The sequence below is a fragment of the Anas platyrhynchos genome, chromosome Z, assembly GCF_047663525.1.
Source record: "Anas platyrhynchos isolate ZD024472 breed Pekin duck chromosome Z, IASCAAS_PekinDuck_T2T, whole genome shotgun sequence".
NCBI classification, from domain to species: Eukaryota; Metazoa; Chordata; class Aves; order Anseriformes; family Anatidae; genus Anas; species Anas platyrhynchos.
Window position 1 is genome coordinate 84,642,369 of NC_092621.1, and position 19,562 is coordinate 84,661,930.

The 19,562-nt window shown below is 40.8% G+C and overlaps 1 long non-coding RNA gene across 1 annotated transcript; it reads left to right on the top strand.

The window, feature by feature from the left end:
- The first annotated feature begins 3,194 nt into the window (after nt 1–3,194).
- Nucleotides 3,195–19,312, top strand: LOC140000691 (uncharacterized). The gene is made up of 3 exons (XR_011805840.1): nt 3,195–3,288; nt 4,778–4,871; nt 19,180–19,312. It is a non-coding gene; the product is annotated as an uncharacterized lncRNA (long non-coding RNA).
- Nucleotides 19,313–19,562: the final 250 nt, after the last annotated feature.

Here is a 19,562-nt window from a genome sequence, read left to right on the forward strand (position 1 = left end):
ATGGATTCAAAGGCACACTCAGGAGTTCACTTGAGATGCAGAGCAAATGGATCTGGTGCAAGAAACGTCCTCTGCTCCTGTCCCTTGACTTGTACCTCATACATACGGACAGTGTGGGCTGGTTTTTGTTATCAAAAAATGGCTCATTTCTGAATTTTCTACCCTTCTGTGTGGTTTTCTTTTATTTCTTTTTTCTTCTTTTTTTTTTCCCTTTTTCCCTTTCCCTTTTCCTTTCCCCCCCCCCCCCCCCCTTTTTTTTATCCCCCCCATTATAAATCTGAACACTGCATTAAAGTAGAGATTACACTGCACATTGTATTTTCTGAAAAAATGGTTGTCAGCTAAAAGAATCCATATATGAAGAATCCTGGTTATAGATGTATGTTACATGCACATCCATACTATTTCTGGTTTGCCAGGTCCTTAAGAGATGGAAAAGATTCTCACTGTTTCTGTTGAAATCATTCCATATTAGGAAAAGTCTTTAATTAAAAGACTCTCTGATGTATTTCTAAACAGTCTGTCATCTACCCCAGTAGTAAACACTTTTTCTCATGAGGATCCCCATCTTCCTTTTAAATACAAAGAGTACGGTGGCCATAGCTAAGTTCATGTGTTGAACATAGCTAATATTCATATAAAAGACATGTTCCATGTCACACATTCTCCTCGTGGATGACAATGAAAATTTACAATAGAGGTTGATGGTTACTTTTGCAGACCAGACTTTGATATACTAGTTTGTATCTGAATAGACATGAATTTAAGAATTCACTTTAAAACTCCCATGTTTGAAAATGAGTTCAATGGTATAAGTCATCATGTAAAAGGAAATATGACCAATGCTGTTCGTAATGTACATGGTATTAAACACACAGGGGGGTGATTTTCTCCTGTGAAAACTGCTTAACTTCTGTTACACCGTTAAGTAAATCCTGTTTTCATTTTTTTCTGAGGAGCATGAGAAAAGGGCATTGCATTATGATACAAGCTTTCACTGTGTGATTTCATAACTTATATTTGTTTCATACTTGATTTATGTATAAAGTTCACACTTCTAGAGGTGAGTGCTTCACAGGATGACACAAGAGGCTGGGAAAGATGTTTATTAATTATCTCAGTTTGGGCACCCAGAAAATGACAAACACACAGTTAATGATCTCTTATAAGTTGTTTGGTGTCTCTGTCTTGCCTGGAATCACAAAGAAAATTTCTTCTTAATGAGGGAGTGCAGCCACTCAGACCTGATCCTCCCATGCCCCAAATGAACGCCCTCCTAACAATTTACTGATTATTTCAGGGAACCTTTTTTTTCCCTCCTTCTCTTCCCAAAATGTACAAAATACTTGTATTGAATGACCTCTCCCCAAAACAGGTCTTGCTGAAGTCATTATGTTTCTGCAATCTTTTTGAAAGAATCTGCACTTTCTTGTGAACAGGAAAATTACCTACTAACTTGATTCTCAAGTATTTTAGGAAACTATATTAAACTTTTCAGAGGGTAATGCATGTACATCTCACAAATTAATTCATTGTAATGTAGATGGGAAAAGAGCAACATGCTATATTTTTTTGCCTAAACATTATCAGATGTTAAGTAAGAGAACAGAAGCAGTAAAGTGTATTGAATAGCTGATAATTAGGAAATAAAAAGTGCTTACAATAAATACCTCATAAGTAACCCAGAAATAGAAAATTATTTGTCCACATTATCTCATAAAAATCTATGAACAACCAATGCAAGAAGCAAAATCACTGTGTTTTATTGCAGGATTTCAAAATTAAAAGAAAGAAAAAATATCATGACTATATCTGTTTTTGTTTGTTTGTTTGTTTTGTTGTTTTGTTTTGTCACTGTAATTCTTTCAGATTAAAAGAAAAGCAAGCAGAAAAGGACTTGGACTACTGTATTTACATGTGGCAGTGATGGTAGTTAAAAACATCAAATTATCCAGTTCGCCTGCTTTTCTCATTATTCTGCTTTCTAGCATCACAGCCCCAGAAAATGTTGGGACATGGGGAGATGGATGGAATATCTCTGTCTCTTTGTGCCCAAACTAGCTACCTAAACTAAGCATGCCAGAGTTAAAATAACCATTTTGCCTGCTAATATTTTAGACTGATAAAGTTTTGCTTTCCATTTCTTCTTGAGTGGAATGATACACTTGCTACACTTTCTCATACTAACAAAAGTTAAGCTGACTTGGATATGCCCACATGTATGTCCCTTACACCAACATTTTGCAGAGCTCCTGAGAAATAGGTGTAGGATAATTTACACTGCAATCTTAAGTTAGGCACAGTTACAGAAAAGTGGTTTTAAGGTTTTTGCTTGTAAACATATACTAGTCTTCGAGCATTTCTACAACATGTAAAGAAGGTGACCAGGCATAGTGAGTTAGAAAACAGTGTGAAGATAACAGATGCTTTTTGCAACTTACGCATGAAAAATTTTGCACTTTGCATTGCTTAAGATTCAGTGGTCCCCAGACTGGAAAAGTTGAACCAGTTCCATGTTCTGTTGAGATTATAGTTGGTTATGGAGACAGCACAAACCAGTAAATATAAAATGACAAGGATCTAACTCTACACCCACCATCTAATATTGTACAATTACTATTGTGCAACAGGCATTTATAGGACAGTCTAATTCTTTCAACATAATTGACTCTTCTAGTACCTCATGACCATCTTGCTAGGTCGTCCCAGACAGAGAAGGAAATGAACCCTAAAGCTTCTAAAGCACTTTCTGAAATATTGCAGCAACTGCTCATCTTTTCTGATTACTTTCTCCTTCTCTTCTCTCTCTTGTCTGAGAAAATACAATGACTGCAACAGAGGAGAAGTTAACTTATGTTGAAAGAAGGACACAGGAATTTGCTGAGATCAATATGTGCAAAGAATGCAGGTGCTCAGATGAGCTCTGCTTTTACAATTAAATACCTTATTTAGTTTGGATATTATCTTTCAAAGCCTTAGACAACTCATAGTCGTATGAAGTGCATGCTCTAGGCTCCATTTGAATATGCTTATTGATGACTGAGAACCACCTCACACTGCTCTAGTGAATGTGTATGACCCATGGGCTGGTAATTGTCTCTGGAATAATGATTCCTGTTTTGTAGTGTGAGAGAACAGGTGTATATTTAATTTTTTGTTACAAAAGAGAAGGGCAGCGAAGCTGGTGAGGTGTCTGGAGAACAAGTCTTACGAGGAGCGGCTGAGGGAGCTGGGGTTGTTCAGCCTGGAGAGGAGGAGGCTCAGGGGCAACCTTATTGTACTCTGCAGGTACCTTAAAGGAGGCTGTAGTGAAGTGGGGCTTGGTCTGTTCTCCCATGTGCCTGGTGACAGGATGAGGGGGAATGGGCTAAAGTTGTACCAGGGAAGGTTTAGGCTGGATATTAGGAAGAACTTCTTTACTGAAAGGGTTGTTGGGTATTGGGATGGGCTGCCCAGGGAAGTGGTTGAGTCATCATCCCTGGAGGTTTTTAAAAAAATGTTTAGGTGTAGAGCTTAGTGATATGGTTTAGTGGAGGACTGGTTAGTGTTAGGTCAGAGGTTGGACTTGATGGTCTTGGAGATCTCTTCCAACCTATGTGATTCTGTGACTCTGTGAAAATTATAGACTTACTTTACATCAGAGCCACCATTTTCTTGTCTGAGAAATGGACATTACTATAGTGACCAATCTCAGCTCAGAACTGGAGTTGCATAGCAGCTAATTCAAGCTTGTTTTCAGAAAACAACACATGTGGTGTCATGCCGAAATGCATATGAGATAGAAGATGATAAGTTATTATTAAGTGCACAGTTGGAACTTGCTGTGCCAATAGTCTGCTGTACCAACACCCAGCTTTCAAAATAATATTGACTTCAATTCTTTCATAATGCCTGTCCTTGTCAAACAAATCGTTCTGCTATCTATTCTATTTTTGCTTCTGTTATACTGGTGCTCTGAGGATTTCTACTTCTGGAAAAGAGCCAGCTGGATTGACGGTACTACTCTATCTGTATACTCTGTCTCGCTGAGGCTTTGATAGTATGCTGCTTAAAATCAGTAGGATTCTTCTGGTGACTTCCATATTCTCCAGAACAGACTCTAAATACTTTCTTGACTTGCACTGCCACGTGACACACAATTACAGCACATTTTCAAAAGAGGCTATTGCCTGCAGAAAGTTTTTCTTCCAAATCTGACAATCTTGGGTCTAGGAGGGGAAGACAGTTTGTGGAAGGAGAGCAAGGAGAAAAGGGCTGAGTTTACCTACTTACAGCATTTCGTTCTTAGATATATGCATGCTTTTTGTTAAGAAGGGATGACTATCACCATCTTACTTCACAGATGCCAAAACCCCTTTTCCCCTGGCAGTCAGTTTTAAAATAGGTTTTACCTGGGGATGTGGGCATGTGAAGCTCCAGGCCTATTACCAAACCTCTGAAATGTTGTTCCACAAACAATCACTCACCCATGTATTCATCACGAGTGTTTTTCTGCAGTTTTCTGTCATTTTATATCACACGAAGAAAATGCTTTTCTATGACAATTGTTCAGGTGCAGCTTCAGTCCTTGCTAGGTTTGATTTTTCTGTGGTTTAGAGTCTGTTTTTTTTTTTCTTTTTGTTTGTTTGTTTGTTTGTTTTTAAATAACAGCTCTTGTCTTTGCCTTTTCATAGCCAAATTTATTACTATGCTACCCACTAATAAGCCCCAAAGAAAATAATGTGTATGACTACAGGGGGGTCTGGAAAACTGACCTCTTTTCTTCTACATCTGACAGTTACCTGGAAGACCAGAGCCCTACACTTCCATGGCTTACAGGCTCCTCAGAAGTCACTGCTAAAGGCATGAAAGCCTACCACAGCTTCCACGTGGTAAGTAAAACATAACGAGGGGAGACTATAGCAGGAACCAGAGTACTCAGGAAAGTGTCACTGGATTGGTAGCACTCCGACCTTGTGGCAAAAACATTTGAGCATCTAGCTTCTGTTTGTACAGATTCAGTAGTAATAATTTAATTGTGTGACTTAGTCACACGAAGAGTTTGTTGAACACTCTTAGTCATTAACAAAAAGAAAAGCAAATACCAGGGGAAATACTCTTTGAAAAACCCTTTCCTTTAATCAGCTACTTTACACAATCTCTTCCAGGTGTGGACCTAATACAGGTAGAGGGTATTTTTGTTGTTTTCAATTTGCAGTTCTGGCAACATTTCTTTTTCAGGTTTGGAGTAAAAATAATTGAAACAATACTATCAAAAAATGGAAGAAATCTAACTAGAATTGACAAAAGCACTAGCTGACCAGTCTTTTCGGTAGCCAGGAGCACAGCTGTGGACATGACCAGACTTTTCCTGAGCACAAGGCCCAGGTGAGGACAGTGGCTGCCAAGCCCACCCCTCTCCATGTGCTGGAGACCCCTGGGGCTTATGTATCTCCTGGTAGCCCACCCATGAGTGCTGCACTCAGGCACAAACAGGCTAGTCTGAAACCCATTTTGGCACTTAAATGAGCTGCAGTTTGCTTTTGATGCTGCTAGAGGCCTGCGGACCCAAGCCTTCACTCCAAAACACCATCAACTCCAAAGGGTGTGTAAAATTTCACTAAAATTGCATAAAACTGTGCAGTGCCCTGCCAAACATTTCTTCCTCACTGTTTTCTACAACTGATTCTCAGAGGCACACACAAGGTGATAACATAACCCCTTGTGGATCTCCAGGAAAAGACAAGAACTCTATTTCTGAAAGCTCAGATATAGAATTATTTTTGTGGTTTTGCTACTGGCATACATGAATGAAACCACTCAAAATGAAAGAGAAATATTTTCAAATACAGCTGAAGGCAAATGTGTTCATTACACTTCTTTTAGAAACAATGCTTGTTTTAACGTGTGGAGTTTTGACTTTAAATTATTTGGGGCAAGGGTTTAATGGCATTGTGGTCCTCTCTGGAAAAATCAGGGTAAAGTTCCATGTGTATGGGCTACAGTAAGAAAAATAGTAATGAGTATCACACGTGATTATTAGGCTAGACAATGCAACACTCCTAATTCTCAAGACAACATGACATGAGTAGCAATGCATGTCTGAGTGTTTCCAAACCATAGTTCATCTCCTGAACACTTTCGTACGGTTCCAGGAAATTATACAGCCGTTGACAAGGCAACACACCACCTTCAGCTGGCAGGCTATGCTAATCATTAAAAACATCCCTTTGACTTCCGAAGTTTTTGAATGCAGCCATGCCTCTGCCCTTTTCTCATCCAGTCATCTTATGCTGACAATCGTTAGAGTAATTTTGCCTATGATGAAGTGAACTTGTGCTAAAAATTAAGATGCATGTGTTTCTTTCCACTTTTGAAGTTTTGTGATCACATCCAGAATTCTACTGCCTACAGATAACATCAAAAGTTTTGAACAAATATTAAATATTTTTCCTGCATATGTTACCTGGTTTTGTATATGTTGGTGTACCCCCATTTTATTTTTCTGTCTCATCAGAACTCATTGAACTGTTGTAGTTAAGGAGGTTGCTGGCTCCTGTGTTTTTTATTGCACCAATGCTTCTATGCAGTATTTGTAGTCTCTCTTAAACCTGGATAAGTGGGTTTAAAAGAACCCTGGCAGTTTTTAAAAGCTGCTCATCTCATAGTAAATGCATTATAATTCAATACTGTGAGGCATCAATGCGACTGATTTGGGTTTAGGGTACCCTGAGAGAGGGAAAGCTGCCACCAAGGCAGGCTGGAGAGGGCACCAGGGCACCCAGGGGTGCACCCTGTCCCTGCCCCTGCACCCAAAGAAGCCCCGCAGATGGTGCAAGAATTTACACAAAAACTGTTGTGGGAAGAAGCATCCCCTAAAAATGGTTTAATCCTGCTGCTGGTTAGTGGCTGTTCTGTGATATGGGGCATTGCTGAATTTTAAGCATTGCAGCAATGGATTGATGTACTCTTCTTAGAGATTGCCACACAGCACTTCACAGAACTATGTATCCTGAATATAACATTAATAGTGTACACGTATACAAATATTATTGTTGATGTGCCAGTAAACATCCATTTTGTTTTATTGCCTTCAGGCAAAAAGCAAGCTAGCAGGTGTCAGAGAGCTTTCTGCTCTGGAGAGAAAAGAGTTATCCTCTGAGCCCTAACAATCTGTAACATTCCTTTTTTTCTTCCTTTTGAAGCCTGTGAATAACAATAATCACACTTCTCTGCTGAAGAGGACTGGATGTTCCCCGAGGAGTTTGCAGCAAGGAGATTAGTGAGGAATGATAGGGGGTGGTCAGCCAAATACACAGAATCAGAGGAAAAGTCTGAGATTGTTTCTAGGATGGCTCAGGTCGCTTTGACTTCCTTAGAATACATTCCCTATCACTCCCTAGCAAAAGTACTAAATGATAATACTCTACAGATGATTCAAAATGCCTTCTTCATAATAAGCATTTTAACAACCACATTGCAGAGTTATAAGCTCATAACGTCAGGCATCAATCTGCTTGTTAACATAGCCTAGTATACCGAAGTGTATGAAATTAATAGAATGCAGTATAAAGTACTTATGTACCATTTGTCTGTTCAGGTGTGTTTTCACACATTAATTAAACCAGGCGTATGCTCAAGAGAGAGTTTACAAAACTCTAATACGTAAGAATATGTATGTGAAGATTCAAGTATGTAAATATGAACCACTACTTGAAACAAGAAGGTGTCAAAGAGCCATATGAGTGTGCATTCACATCAATATATTTTTAATTACTTGGGATAACAGTGATGTGCATGTTATTTTCCTTAATATACTGATATAAACTCTTTTTTTTTTTTTTTTTTTTTTTTTTTTTTTTTTAACATATGCAACAGATGGTGGAAAATTCTTTGTCCCGATTTCTGAAGTACACCTGCACTCATTTACAATGGCAGTCAAGCTGTGTTAGAACATTCCCCTTCTCCTTTGGTATGCCTGCTTGGCCTTTATCTGAATTGTTGGTTGAGAGAAAGAGAATACAATGTTTTTTTCATGTGTAGTTTTTCTTTTTTCTTTTTTTTTTTCTTTTTCCCGTTTAAAGAGAACACTGCATATATAAGAAGCAAACACCAGAGGACTTGCATATAGCAAAAAAAAAAAGAGAAAAAATCAATACAAACCTAATAGAAAATTGGAAAACAGTCTTGAGTTCTGAGTTACAGTATTTCATAGGCTCTTCAGTAAAACTTGCAGACAAAAAAGCTAATTTCTCCTATGCTTTCTTCCAGTACTTTGCACTATAAAGTGATAATAAAATACAAAAGTCTTAAAGGAATCTTTCTCCTTACTTGCGTTAAAGTTTACCACACAGTATTTGACAAATACAGTGCTAGACCAATGGTTCTCTAAAAAGATAATCACATAAGTCATTTTAAAGCACCTTCTGCAACAGTTAAAACAGGTTAATCAGCAACTTGATAAAAATAATTCAGGGTTACTCACAGCAGAAATGAAAATTAGGCTGAGCAATTTATTTGACTAGGTATCAATAAATTAATTTATTGTTTTAAGCAAACTGAGCAAAATCATTAAAGCTGCTTGCTCTGAACTGACTGGGATATTGATAGATTAAGCAAGAAAAGGGGCCAGGGAATGCGTTTTTTCTTTGTATTGCCTCCAGTATAGTACCAGTACAGACCCAGGTGCTGGCACACCGTGGTGGCCCTGGCTGCTTGGTCAAGTCTGCCCAACCCCCTGCTGTACATGTGGTGGGTCTCCCCACACACCCTTATCAATGCCTGATGAGGAATAATTAACCTGATGTATTCCTACTCCAGGGATGTCTCTCATCTGGGGAAGTAGGAGAGTGCCCAGGCTGCAAGGGGACTCACAGCAGGTAGCAGGATCTGCAAAATGTGTCAGTCCTGTCCAACCTGCTCCTGAAGAGATCTCACAGCATGCCTTGCTGCTGGAAGGTTTTTTCTAATGTTTAACCTGAATCTCCCTGTTCCTTAAATTCACTGCTTCTCACCCGATCCACCACAGATGGAGGAAACAAATTGCTGTCCTCTCCTTTGCAACAGTCCTTGAGATTTTGGATGCTTTCAACCATCTATCTTGCCCTTCTCTTTTCTCCAGGCTGCACTGTCCTGTTTCTTCCAGACTTTTGCTTGTAAGTCATGTTTTCTAGATTTCTGACAGTGATTGTGGTTTTATTGTGGGGCCTCTTCAGCTGGCTCATGATTTTCTTGAGATGAGGAGTATAAAATGAAAGACCATGGAGGAAGGATCACTCACAGCCTATATCCCTACCTATACAGTTTAGTGAGGACAGCCACCTGGTCAGGCAACAATCTTCAAATTGCCTGGCAGCTGCTGTATCCACCCCCAAGGCTCTTGCCAAACCATATTCCTGCATGGACAGAGGGGTCCCTGATGTAATTTCTTCACAAGACCTGCCAACAGTAAGAAAAGACTACGTATTTGTGGTGGGCATCGCCCTGGATTACTCAGTGCTCTGGCTGCTGGCAGCCCAGAATTCAGCCCAAGACAGGAAGGCAAATCTCCACCTTCAGAGACATTCAAACCCTTATGGCCACGGCCTGAAGCAAGCTGCTGGTGGCAGCCCTGCCTTGGTCAAGGGTGACATTGGGCCATCTCCATCAGTCCCTGTTGGAATAAGTACAGCATGGTGTGGGTTCTCAACCAGCAGAATCTCATCCCAGAAAGTTGGCAGGGAAGGTGGGGGAGCTGACCCACTCAGGATACCTCGCCTGGATCATTTCACTCAACTCCAAATGCTGGAGAAGACAAAAAAAATAAAAAAAAATAAAAAATCCATGAGTATCTTTATCCAGGCAACACGCAGCACGTACCACCCCTTCACTGAACAACTGAAAAACGTACTCCTGACCTGAAGCTCAGCCATGATGCAGCAGGTTTAAGAAGATAAAGGGTAGGATTAGGGGGAGGCAATACAAAGAAAAGCTTGCTAGACATTTATTTATTTATTTATTTGGTTGGTTGGTTGTTTATTTTAACGTGTGTGTGGAAGAATAGGTGTGTATTCACAGTCATAGAGGACCTGAGCAATTACTGGCTACATAAAACTGCTGTCTTTATTTGTGCTCTTCTGCACAGCATGAGCTTTTGCCAGACTTCTCTCACACATAATGTTAAACTTGTGCATTTTTGTAGGTGGGCATTTTGTAGTCTTCTTTGTAGTTAAAGTTGTAATGCATTATTCATTTAGGCAAAATAAACAGCATCCAGGATTATGAAGATTGAAAACAAAAGATGTGAAAACTTTTTATGAGGCAGGATTTCAGTGCTAAAATATGGAATGATCCATGTAAGCTCTTTGGCAGCCTTGGTTAAATAAGAGTTTTATCAACAAACCACTTAAATGTCTGGTTCATATGACAGTTTTGAAAGTTAAAGTAACAACAATGGAAGAAAAAAAAAAAGAGTAGTTAAACATTGAAATGGCTACAATTCAGACTAATTCAGACTGGCTCACACGTTTAGTGAGGCATCTTTTTTTCTGACAGAAAAGAATAACCCATGTTTTAGCACACAGGTTAGAAACCCAACATCAGGAGGATCAGCCTAAACTCAGGTTTATCCTGTCTTCATGCCTTTCAGGATTTGTGTCATCTGCATATTTTTATCATAATATAAATGCTAAACTGATATTACACATACAATATTTTACTTCTTTTAGCAGATTTTTTTCTTGATTGATAAATTCTGGTCATATGCATCATAGTATATTTATCACTTACTTTAGAAGCTGTTTACTTCTAGCATTTATAGTTCCTTTGTTTGCTAATCAAATCTCTTGGTTTTGAAATACAGAACATAAAGTGTACCACCTTATTTGCCTTTTCTTCAGGTTCAGCCCCTGAATTGCAGCAGTCCCCAGGAAATAATTGTTTTTGTTATGGTTGCTATAGCATTAGAATTGTAATAAGCTCCCCGCAGCCTGCTGAGTACTAGGTTTACACAGGGAGGATATACAGTAAAAAAGAATGGAAGTCTTCTAGTTTTATACAAAGAGTGTAAGACAGTGATAAAAAATAAATAAATAAATAATCCATTACTCCCAAATAATTCATCCATCAAAAATATTTTTTATTCTCTCAATATTACCTATTTCTCCCAAAATGGATGTAGTTGTAGGATAAAGCCAAGTAAAACACAGAGTTTCAGACCCCAAATATGTGAACAAACATCAGGCTAAAATCATTTGCTATCCTAATCCCATTTTTTCTTCATGTATCAGAAATTTCGTGATGGCTACAGCCAGTGTACTTTAGGGACTGATCCCAAAGTGTTGCTTGCATAAGAAAGTAAGTCATTTCTTCCTGTGCAAAGCATGAGCAAATGCTTCAGAAGCAGGCAATTTTCTCTGCTGAGTGGAAGATTGTATTTGTCTGTGCATGCCTCCACTTTTGCAGTTCCCTCATATGCAGGTAATGTGACTTCCAGACACCTGCATTATAGGCTATCTAGTCAATGATTTCAGTTAAGTAAATAGCCCCTCCAGGAACCTAACACCTCCAATTACTGAAGAGGGAATAAAAATTGACTATTAAGTCATTAAAAGAGGTTGTCATTTTCTTCTCTTGCTTGAATTGCCTGACATGGCACCCTAAATCCCAAACAAATCTTCTGGGTATTTATAGGAAAAAAAAAAGTTTTTAAACATTTCAAAATTAATACTTTAAAATGTCAGTGAGCTTTTAATAGCTAATGCCTAAGTACGTATAATGCTAATAATGAATAAACAAGACAATTGGAAAGGCCAATTTTGGCTTTAGAGCTTCATTACATAGACATGCCAAAATAGTTCGAAGACACATCTGTATTGTTACCAACTTGCCTCTTAAGGACTTTTAATCAGTGTAAAGACATTGATCTTTGAAAATAAACACTCAGATAATTTGCATCATCATGCAATGTACACTTGGGGAAAGAATTGTAATTTACGTTGTACCAGGGGGACACTGTTTAACATTTGGAGGAAAAGAATGTGTACTGTGCTACTTCTATACACACATGAGTGTCTACTTATACTATTGTAAATGTTTTTGATGGATCACACCTGGGAGGTGTATGTGAAATTATGGCATGCTTCCTGCTGCAATCAAACGGCTTGCCCCCTGCTGCTTTGAAGGCAGCTTGCTTCAGCTTGCTTTGTCTCAGAGAGGAGGGAGCCATTGCAAAGGGAATGGAAAACTTGGAGTGGAGCACAAAACAGCCATTTCCAAAAGCCTATAGATAAAGGAGAGCTGTCAAAAAATAGCAGGTGTAGAAATGGCCCAGCATGAGCAGAGAGGGCTTTGCAGCGAGGGTAGAGCTGAAAGGCTCACGCCGCCCACGCTTTGTGGCTTTGTGGGTTTGCAACTCCCTCTTAATATTTGTGTTGGCTTGAGGCTGCATTAATTATGCTAAGCATCTTCATTTATTTATTCATTCCTGAGGCAAAATATGACCTCGAAGTTGCTTATAATTCTTGCTGGTACTTAAAGAGGTGTAAATTCTGCTGTAGGGCAGCTTGGGCTGCTCATCCTGGGGAGGAAAGCGAGGAGGAGGACATGTCTTCTCAGGAGCAGACAGCTATGTTGACAGGTCTTGGGTGGTCTGTCCTGGGGGAAACCCTGGTCTGTAGAGACCTTATTTCCTGAGGGAAATCATGAAATACAGGACACTGTTCCAATCTTTTTGCCCTTTCTTCCTAAACCTTGGAGTCACAAAGTGCCTCTTTGCCAGGGCAGCGGTTAGACACCAGGAAAGAAGCCACAAGCAATCCCAATGCTTTTCTTTCTCTTCCCTCTTCCTCCCACCTGCCCATCCCAGTGCATTAGGAGGGAGGACAGGCTCAGCCTCCCAGCAGCACTAGCTGTGGGTAATCTGCAGAGATCACAGGTTAGTGCCGAACTCTCAGCATCAGCCAGGAGGCACGTAGCAGCAATCCAATTGCTGGGATGACTCCAGAAGTGACAGCAAGGACCACAGGGTGTGCAGGATGTCTCCCCGTATTTGGTGAGCTTCCAGCATGTTCAGCTAGGCTGCTTTGGATTCAGGGTATTGGTTACTGCTGGCCAAACTCAAAGTACCAAAATCCTGCCAAGGAGCTTTTACATCCTGCACACAGCCTCTTGTGGGGTCCCCCAAACTCTTCCAGTTATCTATCATTAAGCAAAAGTCTCACTGTCCTACACCAAATATGTGGCTTAATTGGCTCGTGCTGAGATCCTTGGACAACACGGTTACTCGTTTGTGCACTATCCTTTAAAACTATCTTTTTTTCTCTCTCTTTTGGTCTGTTTTGTAGAATGCAGTCCAGAATTTGAGTGTTGTCGATGACCAGGGCAGCTAGGTATCTGACTAGTGAGAGTTAAAGCTTCAAATTAAGAGTCAGGTAAAAACATCATCTGAATGTGAAACATGAGAAAGCTGAGCTGCAGACCCAGCTATACTGGACATCCTGATGTAGTGAATTTTCAATGTTTGCAGTGAATGTTTCAATGTGTCTAAAGCTGGCCAGCGTGAAGCAGGAGAAGCCCTGGTGGGACTGGCACCGTTGCAGAAGCAGCAGCACCTATAGACATTCACAACTGCCCACCATTCACAGCTGAACTGCTCTGTGCACTGGGTGCGTAAGGGGTTATTTCCTGGTGTGCCCATTAAGGACAGGGCATTCACAGCTTAATGCGTTCTGCATGTAAGCTTTAGGTACTTCTTTTCAGCTGGGAGGTTGTATCAAGGTTTCTCATATTGCTGTTTTATCCTCAGTGTGCCCATAAAGACATCAAACCTATGTCACTTTAACCTGTTATTTAAAAGTAGAATTTTTTTTTCCTACTGTATTCTCTGACACAGGACATGCAGAGGAGAAAAACAGCAGCTCAGGATCCTTGCTTCTTGGTCCCTTAAGAGCAGTATTTGTTCAGCACATGAGGAAGAAATTGTATGTGTACTCAAAGATACCAGCATTTGCTTTACATGTAATGGAAAAAACAGGCATCTAAAGGACTTTTGCAACAGCTGGTATTTCATGGCAGGAAGAAGAAAAACATCTTCACACGTGGCTCAATTTAGGAGAGTTTAGCATGGTCAGGTTGGCTGGTGAACGTCAAAACTAAGACCAAACCAGATCAAAATGTTCATTCTTGAACAAAGCCCCTGTGAAGCTTAATATTGATTTAGGTTTAGACAAGTTGATCTTGGTTAGGGACTGCACTAGTTGTCCTTAGGTGATCCAGCTGCTTTAAAAGCTGCTTTAAAACCTCTGACTGTGGAATAAATTGTGCTGGCTTTAACATAATGATGATTTTTTTCCCAGTTTTTGTGGTTGAGGCAGTCAGTAGACAAGATAGTGCCTTTCAGAAACACATTGTCAGACTGTAGTGTGTGTCATAGAGCTTAGAAAGTATTCACATACAAATGCTCAATATTACTAATTGGCTGGAGAATATCTGCCATGTAGACTTGATGAAAACAGACAACAATGAGTAAAACTAATGGTAAAAACAAATGGTGTTCTCTACCTCAGCTCTTGGCAAACATGCGTCGCTTTTTGCAGAGGAAAGCATATTCAAACAAAAAGATCTTAGGCAAACAGAGAACAAAGTTAAAGCCTTGGCAGCTTTTATTTAAGAATGTTTGCTTTCATAATCAAGCAATTAGTGTGATTTAACAATGACCCACTATCTACACTAAAACACCAAAGCAGCAGTTGTTAGTAGAGAAACTGAGGTACACAGAGCCATGTTAATGGCAGCTTTATTCCAGCCAACAAAAATGCAAAGTCCAGGGTTGGTACGGAAATGAAACACTGACTCCTTCAAGCAGCATATTTCTGAGCCTATATGAACAATAGGCTGAATTTTCCAGTTCTGATGGCACTTTCCTGCTGTGAAACACAGGGGCTGAGCCCAGAGGGTTTTGCACATCCCTTATGCCCATGGTTATCAGGGGAATACTCAGGCTCAGAACATCTTGGTTAAGACAAAGTTCCAAAAAGAGAAATGTAATAATCTGTGGTTCCATTAACTAAAGGCAAGTTCTTATTTTATAGGAGATACTCCTGTAAACCATATCATACAAGATTCCCTCCCAGCATTGGGATGGCTAGCATTGCCTATGCCTTTCTGAGGCTGCAGTGTTGTTTTTCTCCCCATTGCCTATTGTTATTCTAATGTACTCGTGTGATCTGACACCTGCTGATGAAGCAGTTACTGAACACTCATTGTCTCAAGGAGATGGGAATGAAAACGCAGAGGTGCATGCTGTTGATAATAAGGAAAGTTTAAAAAGGTCAAACAAGTATCTTTGTGGAGCCACCATGCAGATTATGATTCTGGTTGTGTCAGACTAGTTGTGGTTTTAAAAGGAGAAAGTGGCCCTTATCTTGGGCCAGCTGTTCCGCATTTGATAACGATATATTGTGGGTGGGGGTTATGGCCTGCAAGCAGGCAATTTTTGGTTACTGCTCTATTTTTTGAAGTTTCCACTGAACCCATCTATTGGGTCAGAGAAGCAGAGAATTATTATATGCAGACTAGTCAAAGAAGTGTTTTCCAAAGTACTGACATTACTAGTGTTTAAAAACACCTTCCCAGCAAAGCATGTAAAGTAGCAATAAAGTGGACCTGATGATGGCATCCATACCTTTAAATTAAAACAGAGAGGACAGTTCTCATGAGAAGCAAAGCTCCCACCCTGGGCCACCAAGCTGCTCTGGGTCTGCTTGGGGGCAGCTACTTGCACTGGCTGAAAACACACCAGCAGTGAGTCGAGCAGCCTGATAGTGTTGGCCACAGAGCTCCAGCACATGGAAATATTCTCCTTTTGATTGAGGAGAATTTGGCCTTAGATGTCTCCATTCCTCTCCCGTACTATCCTGCTGCAACAATTGAATGCAAACACCACTGGTAGTGGAAAACCTTTTTTTTTTTTTTTTTTTTTCTCTCAGCTCTTCCAGTTGCAACATTCCTCCATAAATTTACCACAAATTCCCTTCATATTCCAGTTTTGAACTTGTTTTCTGGTGCAGGTGGCATACCTCCTTTAAAACACCACTGCAGAATTCCTGGCATTGTGGGTTTCCCAGCTGGCTCCCTTTGAAAAGGCTTTTATAAATGGCATAGGGTCATAAATACTGGTGCCTGAGGGAATGGTGCAGCTTAGATGCTCAGGTCAGTTAGTCTGGGTAGCTGCAGGGACTGGTGGTGGGATGCAGAGCTTCTCATGCATGGGTCACCACCTCAGGGATGGGTGCCAGCATGTTGAATTAAATAAGCTGATGCATGTCTGCTGAACAGATTTATTAAGTAAATGTGAGTGCTGCAGCCATGCAAAGCATCTGTAGCATGACAAGAAACATAAAACACCATTTTATGTGCTATGCTACTAGCTTTATTTCCATTTGCATGGTGTATTAAAAGAGGAGATGACAGTTGGCTTCAGCTGCCTCCATGCACACTCCTCATTAAGACAGAGACCCCTGGGAATCAAAGATCACTCCTCTGGGAGGAGATACGCTCTGCTGCAATGCTGCACTTGGCAAGGGGAGCTTGATCCTTTGCTAACGTGCCAATGTGCAATGGAGGTATGGGCACCGCAGAGGCAGAGGAGCTGTAGCCCCCCTCCAGGCACATCCCTCCTAGTTGCAGCCTGGGCTCTGGCTTGGTGCTGTAGGCGAGGGGAGAGCACTTTTGTGGCACGGTGTCTCTGGTTTCTGGTGGCTGGAGTTTTTGGGAAGCCCTGGGTTAGAAGCCAGGTGTGTATGACACAGGCATACTCCCTGACCTTGTGCTGCGTGACATGGGACCCAGGTCTCACCTTCAGCAGCTCTCTGCCCCGGTGCACTGGTGAGCAGCCAAGGGGAGAGGTGCAGTGACGCTGCACAGCGAGGGTGCAACACCAGCTGTTCTGCTTTGGGGATGACTTGACTTTGGAGCAGAAGTGAGAGAAAGAAAAAAAAAAAGGCCCCAAAAAAAAAAAAAAAAAAAAAAAAAAAGCTGTCAGAGGTGGAGCCCCATGCAGCACATCGCAGCACGGCAGCAGCACAGTGACTCAGCAAAACCTCCCCAGCAGAGCACGACTCAGCACCCCAGCAGGCACAGCGGGGGTTTTGCCCAGCAGAGAGCCGCTGCCTGCCCTCTCCTTCCAGCCCAGCTCTCAGCAGATGTCCCAACTCCCACAGGTGGTCACTGGTGGTGGTGACAGCAGCGGTTTTATTTACCAGGGCACCAGAATATCACCCCTTTCTCCCAGTTCGCCATCTCTGTACACAGGTGTTTGGGTGCCGATGTGACCTACGGCAAGCAGCCTGTGCTCTGCCCACACCTCCTGCATGCGCTTTGCACAGGAAATGCAGACACAATGCTCAGGAACTGTGGCTGCATACATATGTCTTGCGCCTTCAAAAATTATTATTTTTCTTTGTTTTCTCATACCTTTTTTAAAGGCAAACAGAAGGGCTGTACATAGGCAAGGCACCTCAGGCCCTCTTGAAGCAATAGCCCAGCATGGCAGCACGAACTCCAGAGTTTAGTGAGCTGGAGACGTGACATTTATCACCCTGTGGAGCGTGGAAAAACCAAACCCAACCAAACCAAGCCTCAGGGAGACAGCTAGACTCTTCTCTTTTCTAAATAAAAACTAAAGGTCTCGTATTTGTATTTTCAAAGAATGAAATGAAAAGCAAAGACAGAGAGGAGTGCTTGTTTTTCATTCAGCGCATTGACAGTGACACCTGGCTTTTTTGGCTTTTTGTTTCTGAGAGTTTGTGCATGAGCAGGCTGGAGGCATGGTGCTGTTCTGTTTGCAGCCTGGTGGATGCTCCAAAAGCCTTGGCAAAGCAATCAGGAGCTGCTCTCTTCCCATCCCACAGTTTTGACTACACCATCCTGGTGGGGCAGAGTTCAGCACAGGGTCGTTGTGCAGCACACCACTGCCATCACAAAATAGTCCATCACGGGTGGCCATCTCATCTGTCCTTGCAGACCACTCTTGGACATCTCAGAACATCAGCCCTGCAGCATGGGCTTTGCATTTTTGTGTAGGTTTTTGACAGAGAAATGGAGCAGGGTGGTCGAATGCAGTTACAGCATGATGCCAGACCCCGGAGCAGGGAAACACTAATTCATGTGCTTACATCTCACCCTGTGCAGAGTGACACTTCAGCCTGGCCTCACATGCAGCCCTACACCTAGATGTTTTCCTGTGCCAAGATATTATTGATATATTCTGTGTGGAATCAGCAGGGAAAGCATAGGGAAACTGCTTTTTAAAACCAAAGAGTCAATTTTATTTTGCCTTTTTTTTTTTTTTTTTTTTTTTTTTTTTTATGGTTGCTATTTCCGTTTTGTTATTCTTCTGATATTTTTGTGTTAACTTTTATTACTTTGGCTTGTGTGCCATATTCTTCTTGCTCCAATACATATTCACGGTGCTTTCATTCTGTACCCTCCGTTTGTAAGTACCTCACACATGGTAGCATACAGGTGTTCTTTAAAAGGCTTCATTTCAGAACATGTAAAAGGACAGAAAAAAGCAGACTACATGTGCCCTAGTAACTCGTTGGATGCATTGGGCCATCATTATGCAATTGTTCTGTGTGCAGCCTGGCTTGTTCCTGTGCCTCTCTGCTCAGGTACAAGCTGTTACTGCTGCCGAGAGCACCCCGCGTCAGTGGAAAGTCACTAGGTTAGGGTGTGCTCGCCCATGCCTAGTGCCAGAACCAGACTAAGCAAATAGCATCCTTTTCTATCCCTCAGCCCCGCGTTTCTACCTCCACGTCTTCCCCTTGTTAATAATTGTGGTTGTTTCATGGGGCAGCTGGCTAAATAACAGCCCCACTACAACACCTCCCCCCCAAAATTACCTTGTCAGATGAATTACTTTGCTGCACTGTGTGAACTCTGTGTGCAACTTGGCTCCTGGTTTAAATCATTTCTGAAATAACCCTGGCTGAATTCACACTGAAAATTATTAAGTGTGCTCACGCAGTTCTGTGTGGCATTCTCCAGACTTGCTAACAGTAAGTTTTTTATGCTAATCCTGCTCTGTGTGGGAGTATTGTGGCTTGGGAAGTCAAAACAAAAGCTTAGCTAGAAGAACAACAAATATGTGTCTCAGAATGTTGCCTGCATGTGTGCCACCATGTGTAACAACCATAATTTTTTCCTCTAATAATTCCACAGATTCCATCTTGACAAACCAGAAAGAGCTAGAAATTGGTGACAAGTCTGCATTTTGCACAGCTGGAGAAGAAGATTCATAGCCACTCCATTTCCTGCTGGCAACAACTCAAAACTACATGAAAAAGAAAAAGAAGAAAAAGAAAAAGAAAAAGAAAAAGAAAAAGAAAAAGAAAAAGAAAAAGAAAAAGAAAAAGAAAAAGAAAAAGAAAAAGAAAAAAAAGAAAAAGAAAAAGAAAAAGAAAAAGAAAAAGAAAAAGAAAAAGAAAAAGAAAAAGAAAAAGAAAAAGAAAAAGAAAAAGAAAAAGAAAAAGAAAAAGAAAAAGAAAAAGAAAAAGAAAAAAAAAGAAAAAGAAAAAGAAAGAAAAAGAAAAAGAAAAAGAAAA